Below are 8,790 nucleotides of genomic sequence, written 5' to 3' on the forward strand. Positions count from 1 at the left end.
CAGGTAAAGCTTAATTTGAAGTGCAGCATTTCATTACAAATTTCTCTTTTCAACAGGATTGATTAAATATGATAAGATCGATAATGAATTGTGTTCGTATTATGAAGTTTGTGTTGTATAGATACCGCAACAGGAATTGCAGCTTGTCTAAATCCCCTGGATCCCCTGGGTCTTATTCCGATAGTTTTAAAACCCTTCCAATAAATGAACTGTCCCGTTTATGCTGATGTTTTTGTAGTAACCAAAACCAATGTTATATTAACTGGACTCGTGTATCCCTAGACTCCAGGATACCGTTTACTTGGTGAAAGAGTTTATTGTTGTGTTGAATGTAGAGTAGTTTTGTCTTGTTATATTTCATCATGACTGGGTTACAGAGGCAAGTTTGCTATGTTTCAGGATGTCGGGTGCAGGGACGCCGGGATCGGTAGACGGGACCCAAAATGAGCAGTACTACCTGCGTCTCCACCTTCTCCTCATGAAGGCTGGCGACGTCCTCCGGACCATGTTCGACTCCATTATCACCCCAGCCAATTTACTCCTTGAACTGAGAAATCACAAACGCGTAATTGATAAATTAAAGAAAGATGGTATACTTTCAAACGACCAATATATTCTGCTCAATCCTAATCCAGCTTCAAAAAGGTTTGACGTCAGTCTGCTGATTGTTCTGCTCAGAAACATCTGCAACTTGCAACCAAACAATCCTTTTTGGAAAGAGAAAGACAACAACAAAATAACGGACACCATGCCTCCTGTCATTGCAAACATCGTGCGGATAAGGAATCTTCGTAACAAGGTAGCATTTGTACGGCGTTTTCTAATCAAATAATAATGCTCAACTTCACTGTATTGTTTGACAAATAATACATTTAACAAATAATACATGTTAAGTTGGTACCGAATAGTTAATTATTTTAACAGACATAATTGGCGGTGTAGTTATTTATGTTGTGTTCTTTTGGAATCGTCGAATATATCTTTATGATCTAGATACGTCGGTGCTCCTGGGATTTGAAACTGATGCATTTTTATTTCATGCTTCTCGGTCGTTTATTGAAATATAACGTTGGATTACATCTTGATAAACTCACCGTTTGAAACAATAAGTTTTCTCATTTTTTACCCGTTTCAAATTGCTAACATAACAATGCCGAGAAGACAATACAATGACGTCATTTAATTACCTATCCGGTATGACTTTATTTGGTTGAAATTTTCGAATGTTTGTTTCAGTGTAAAATAGTAATATATATCTCCTTGTTACCACCAATAGTAAATAATACAGATCTCTGATTGTATTGCTATCTTGCAATGAAACAAGCAGAGATCTTCTGTAGTATCGATATAACCATTTTTGCCAACTAAGGCACATATTGAAGGCATACGCTAACGCTTTTTGTATACAGCACTCATATATAAATGAACAAGAGGCCCATGAGGGCCTATGCTCTACTGGCATGGCTCTTGTGGTCATTTTCAATCCAGAGCATGTATGTATGGGTAATAGACAACAAACATAGAGTTCACGTTTGTGTTTGGGTTAGCTAAAACGTTGCATGGTCAACATCTGAGAACAGAAAGTGTTGTAAACATATTAGTTGCATGAATTATTTTAATATGTGCCAAGTAAAGGTCATCTGAGGAAAAATATTTGCCTTCAAAACTGTACTCATGGTCAAAACTTTACTGCTGTAGCTTCAAAATTTAGAAAATAGGTCAAAAGGTCGCAGTTAAGGTCATCCGAGGACAACATTGATATTTGTTTAAAAATCACTACACATAGTCCAAATTTCATTGCTGTTGCTTCAAAAGGTCACAGTCAAGGTCATCTGAGGACAACATTGATGCTCGTTTGCAAAACTATACTTATGGTCCAAATTCCTTTGTTGTACTTTCAAAAATAAGAAAGTAGGTCAAAAGGTCACCGTCAATGTCATCCGAGGACAACATTGGCGCTGTTTTGCAAAACTGTACACATGGTCAAAATTTCATTTCTGTAGCTTTAAAAATATAAAAATTGGTCAAAAGGTCAAAGTCAAGGTCATCCGAGGACAACATCTATGATTGTTTACAAAACTGTACATATTGTCCAAATTCCATTGCTGTAGCTTTAAAAATAAAAAAGTGGGTCAAAATCGGTGGGCCAGCTTTGGCCCCGGGGGCATAATTTCAACTGTTTGGCTAGACGGTCATCATATGATGCTCCACAACAAATATCAAAGGTATTAGCCTTGTGGTTTGAAACAAGAAGATGTTGAAAATATTTCTTAAGTAATTCTCTATGAAACTTGTGACCCCAGGAGCATACTTTCAACAACCATGGTAGCGGACCACTAAATTATGCCTTATTCAAAATAGCAAGGGTCTGCATAGCTGTTTCAGACAAAACGATTTTCAAACATTTCCCAATTTAAATATACCAAACCTGTGAACCCAGGGGCGTGGCCAGTAATGACCCCAGAGGCATAATTTGAACAAACATTCACAAGCAATTTTGTTTAGATGGATGCGCGAACACACAAAAAGATTTTCAAGCATTTCCAAATTTAATTATACCAAACCTGTGAACCCGGGGGCGTGGCCAGTGATCACCCCAGGGGCATAATTTGAACAAACATTCACAAGCAATTGTGTTAAGATGGATGCGCGAACGACAGACACTTCTGGTCTTTGGCCAATAGAGCTAAAAATGGCCTTTGGCCAATAGGGCTTAAGTCAACTAACCCCTTTAAACTGTAATTTTGATATCTTTCAACAAGGGCAAGGGAGAGTACGACACAAAACCAACTGCACTACCAAAAAACAAGTTGTCTTCCTTTAATCCTAGGCTTTACATGTACATTGGCTAAAAATGGCATTTTTTTATACTTTTAAGGGCCATAATCTAAGCATGCATGGGCGGATCTGGCTGGTTTTCGAAAGGAACCGAGCTGTGGTGGATATCTAAATACTGTACAAGTTTCATCGAGATACAATCAAAAGACTTTATCATGTTCACAATCAATTGTTACAGACGCACGGACGCACATACGACGTACACATTACCATGATCGCATAAGCTCTTCTGGCCTTTGTTTTTGTTTCTTATGATAACTTATTCACTTATAATATGCAAAGTTAAATGTGATGCTATTTCCAATGCCATTGTATGTGTATTTGTGTACTACTGAAAGGTCGCCTTACAGTTTTAACAGCTTACACTTTCAACACCATGTAAACACTATGAAAAATATTTCAGATGCAGCATAAGCATGTTGCTTATCTGGACCAAAAGGAGTTCGAAGACAACTGGCGTCTGCTTGGACATGTAAGTGTCATTGTTGTCATGATATTACATTTTGTGTTTGTCTTGAGAGATATTTTTCACATCGAATTTTGTCGAATCCCCAACTGGCAACTAGCAGGTAGTTGAATATTCGAATCCCCAACTGGCGACTGGTAAGTAGTTGATTATTCGAATCCCCAACTACCAACTACCTTCCAACTTTACCGTCATTCGAAAACAAAGGTTCTTATGAGAAATACCGAGTTGACTTGAAAAAATGAGCACAAAACATGGTATTTTTTCATTATGAGTAGACACAGTCAATATTTTAGCATTCACCAATAATTTAATTTTTTTTGCGCATTCTGTTATGAAACACGCGGTTAAAATCTTGTAACCAGTAATTAATATTTTCCATAAATGCATAATTGAGTAAGAAGTTAGTTTTATTAGACAAAATTGATCTTGTTATACATGTTTATGCATGGATATCGGATAAGCATGACACTTTAACTATAGTTCATTTATAATCAGTGCTTTAATGATTTAATAATGTTAATTATTCGGAATTCAACAGAAGAAAACAATGTTGAATTATCAATTTAATTAAAATTAACAACAACTGTTATATGTTATTGGTCAGTGGTTTATTCAAAACTAAGCTCTTATTAGCGTAAATAATAGTTCGATTTACGTCTTGCTAAACGTTTTATAACAATACGTAATGAAAAAGAGCATGTATAGGGGTTAGATTATTTGATACTGCGCAAAAACGAAGTCGGTGAGGTACCCTTTTCTTGATATCAGGCGATTTGTAATAAAACATTGAATACATGTATTTAAAAAAATCGAAAATTAAACGAGCAGTTTTTTCAAGAACTAAAGAAAGGCACACTTTTTTCAGCGAAACACGACGCCGTTTTTCCCGCGAAAATGACGTTATAGACGAATTTAGAAACAATAACGTTCAACAAAAGAAAGAAAAATATATGAGCGTGATCGTTTTCACAAGACGCACTTGATGTTGAAATTGCATAGCTGTAAACGAAGAATTGATGAAAATATCAGTTATTGTAGCTGGAACGCAAAAATATGGCAGACGTCTCAAAATTGACGTCAGTGGCATATTTTGAAAACTCGTAGATTCAAAATTGTTCCGAATATTCAAAAAGTAAAAACAGTTCCTAACTGGGCATATGCTCTTCTATTCGTATACCAATTTTCAGACAGTAACTCGAAAAAAAAATCATAGTCGCGTTCCACCTTAAGTAATCACACTGTCCGTGAAGTGAAGTAGATTTCTAATATAAGCCATAATTGGAACGTGTGTTATGTATAAACTGTGTACGTACATCTCAGGTTAATATACCAGCATCTGGATTTCAGAGCAATAGTTTGTTGTGTGTCAATTTCATCTCTCAGGTCAAGTTCACACTAAAAGGTTAATGATAAACAATGTGAATTTTATAGCAACACGTTGTATTTCCACCACAATGTTTTTATTATCGACGAGAACTCATATTTCGCAAATTTAAAGAGCATGATGAGGTGGTTTGTAGTGCATAACCCTCGTGGTTTAATCTATAATCCCAAAAGGTCAAGGTGGCTATTGAATATTGGATATCAATTATGCAGAATGTGGATTTCATAGCTAATTTTTATGTCTCGCCCATATTCATGGGATTTCACTTATTGTCGATATTTCTTCACTTTTTTATAACCCTGTTCATAACTTAGTTTCACCGGTGTCCAGTATGTTGTCCGATTAATAACTTCAGAGGCATTGTTCAATCATCACCATTTTGGTCAAAATGTGTACGAGAATATTATCTCAAATATTTTCAATAACCGATATTTTCGGTAACGCTTGGGTCACTTATCGTCTTTTCATTAAGATATTACCTAAAATATGTATAGTCCAATCAATAACTTTAGAAACCTTCAATTTGGCTTACCAATTATTACAAAAGCAGGTGCCCTAAAGATATGACGTGCGTATGAAGCGACAGTTGGTGCTCTTGTAACCACTAACAACTATATAGAACATCATGTCAGAATGTGTCACACACTAGATTCATGCTTTCAGATGGAAGGCGAAGGTCACCAGTGCAGATGGGAATTTTATATCAATCTTATTATATGAATGGGATTTTACTCAAACATTCTTATTCATAGTATACATGTATATAATAATTACAAATGCAAAACCGTCTGACGAGTCGGGGCATATGTCACTTTCCCGTGTCATGTTTATGTGCTATTATTTTTTATTTATTATAGCAAGAGTGCGTTTTAATAATGTTTTCAAATAAATATCAACGAATCAAGTTTAAAAATACATATAGTCCTAGCGATCATATGGTAAATTTCGGTTGTATACCTTTTCAGTTACGTAATCAAATTGTCATACCTTCTTTTTTATGTTCACACCAGGCGATGGTAGTACTTGGCAAGTCATGTGGGCTGAACAACGTGAACTCTGAAATAGAGGATCTGGTGACAAAAACTCTCAACCTAGTCACGCCAGAAATGAAAAACCTCCGAGGTATGATGTTTCTCTGAAAATTGTTTTTCTATGTAAATTTTTAAAGACTTTTTAAACAATATATGTTTAAACGATATGCCACGTCAATATCTGATGCATTAAGATTTGGCAGTTTGAAAAACATACGATTATCAAACATCTTTGCTAGTCTTACATTTTAGAAGCAATATGTACTTTGAAGACCATATCTATTAACCAGTGCTAGAATCTAAAACATTTATTTTCACAGAGAACACTATTTGGTTCTTTGGGGAGAGCTGTAATGATGCATTTTACGTGGAAACTGCTCGTTTTCAAGACGCCATTCGTTTGCTAAAAGAGAAACATTTCATCGTGCTAACTGGTCATCCCGGAGAGGGGAAAACTGCCATGGCAGCGAGGCTGGCCCTGGCTGACGGCACAAAGCCGGAAAACTGCCTGAAACTGGAGCGTTCGAGAGACTGGAGAAAAGTGGATTGATCATTAAAGCTGTTTAATACGGTCATTGTGGACGATATCTTTGGAGGCGGTGCACTCAATCAGAAACTGGGAACCATATCTGGCTGAAATGGAGAGAGCTGCAAGGAAGAAACGTTTGAGAATCATTATTACCACCAGACACTATATCAAAGAGGAGGCGTTGGAGGAACTGGACAAGTCCACAATATTCGATGACAAGGAGGGATACGTTTTGCTCTTGTCGTCAACGAGGTATTTGTCGTTTCACGAGAAGAAAGATATTCTAGTGTCAAGAGCAAAGAAAACAATTCTGAGAACATGATTACCACTCACCGTATAAAATATGACGACTGTACCAGAAAGGCGGAGGGAGTCATGAATTTGCAAAAAGATCAAAGAGAAGATTTTGTGTTTGGGTTTCCGCAGTGTGCAACCTTGTTCGTCAGAAGTGAGGAGTTGATCAAGCTCGGCCCTGTTTTCTTCAGCAAACCAGAAATACACTTTAAAACATATATTGACCAGTTGTACAAAGGCAAGGATGAAGAGCAGTACCGCAAGTTCTTGGCTTTGGTGGCTGTCTGGGCAGAACAAAACATGAGAATGACAGAACACGATTTACAAAATGCTAAAATGTATCTGACCATGTGAAATATGTTGCTAATTGTTTTGGAATTGATGTTACCAACTCATTTATGGAAACATTAAAGTCATCTCTGAAAAGCCATGTTAATGACCTGTTGCTGTTGATCGATCGTTCTGGAGAGTACACGTTCAGTCACAATGTAAACGGGGACATGGTTGGGGTAGTCCTTGGAAGTCACAAACCCCTGGAATGCATTGAGCTGTGCCCAGAGACTTCCTGATGGAACGCGTAACCATTGCACCAGCCAGGACGGATGAGCTTCGTGTTGTAGTGCCATCGAGACATTATGACACTCTGTGCGGAAAGTTTGCGAAAATGATTGGTCGCAAAAACTGCAATCTTATGGCAAAGGAGCCGCCACATCACGAATTCCAACATCTTCAACGTAAAGGTCCTCGCTCGAACACCGTTGATGCACTCAGTGACATTGACTTTGGTATACTTAAACACAACGCATTTAAAGACGAAGGATTCGTGAAGAAATTCATCAGGTACATCCGGGAAAAGCAACTCGATCAGGATCTTTTCACCGTTCCTGTAATGAAAATGACAGGGTACTTCCTCGACTACGGGATCAAAATGACAGAAATGGTGATGAACTTACCGGGTTACACGCTATATAGTGGACTAAGTGTATTGGCGAAAGAACTGATTGAGCAAGAAGTTTTTCCAAAGAACCAAGTCGATCCACTACTACTGGCTACACATTCCGGTGATATTGGCATGATGGAATTACTTCTAAACCACGGAGCGAAAGTTTCGGGAGATACAATCTATGTAGCGATGCATAAAAGAGGAAGCACGTTTGACTCAAACAAGGTTCTCGATACAATAGTTGAATTCCAAGGTATAGATATCAATGACAAAGGAAACGCCGTTAATGGGAATTACCCGTTAATTGTTGCAGCAAGAAAGGGCTTTACCAATGCAGTGAAATGCATGTTGCAGCATGGCGCTGATCCGTCCGTGAAAAATGATAAGAACCTGACGGCACTGCACAAGGCAGTTATCTATAAGCATGCCCATATTATCAAACTTCTCATTGACCATAATTCGCCATTAGACGCAAGGGGTGGAACATTTAAGAGGTCGCCTCTTCATATCGCTGCTGATCTTGGTATGACTGAAACAGTTAAACAATTAATGAAAAAAGGCGCAAACGTGAAGATAAAAGACACTTGTGGCCTGTATCCAATATTTCTGCAGCAATCAGAGGACATTTTGACACAGTCAGTATTCTTTTAAAGCATGACAAAAGTCAGGATAGTCTTCGGATCGTACCTTCTGGTCAGACATGTTTCATCAAGGGCATGTCATTGATGCATGTAGCAGTTTGGAAGAATGACAGAAAGCTGATCCAGATTCTAATCGACTGCAATGCAAACCCAAATGTGAAGGACTTTTTTGGCAAGACCCCGCTGTTATATGCAATCATGACAGGTAAGAAGACTGCAACGCGCCTGTTGCAATATGCGGACAAAACAGGGCCGCAGAAACAGGGGTACACGCCATTGCACGCTGCCATTTTTAAAGGAAATTTCAAACTTGTAGCCAAACTTGCCGCTGAAGCAAATATCAATGCGGTTGACAAATACGGTCGGACACCTCTGCATGTTGCGTGTGAAAAAGGGGATATAAACGCTGTTAATCTGTTGCTTAAGAAACACAATGCAGACCCGCTAATCATTACAAATCAAGGAGACACAGTTTTCCATATCCTGAGACAAACTGAAAGAAACAAAAGTCACGAGGAACATTGTAAGCGCCGTTTGATTGAGGTGCTTTTACTCGAAGCCCATCCAGCAATATTTGATCGTGTAAAAAGTATGCCGAACAACAAGGGAGTGTATATTACAAACAGTCCAAAACTAGCCTCGAAGGACCTGATCAACGTTT

The 8,790-nt window shown here is 37.9% G+C and overlaps 1 pseudogene; it reads left to right on the plus strand.

Moving 5' to 3' along the window:
- The first annotated feature begins 400 nt into the window (after positions 1-400).
- The window catches only part of LOC128231098 (uncharacterized), a 20,117-nt pseudogene continuing 11,727 nt past the window's right edge, over positions 401-8,790 (plus strand).

Source organism: Mya arenaria, chromosome 4 (genome assembly GCF_026914265.1).
Source record: "Mya arenaria isolate MELC-2E11 chromosome 4, ASM2691426v1".
NCBI lineage: Eukaryota > Metazoa > Mollusca > Bivalvia > Myida > Myidae > Mya > Mya arenaria.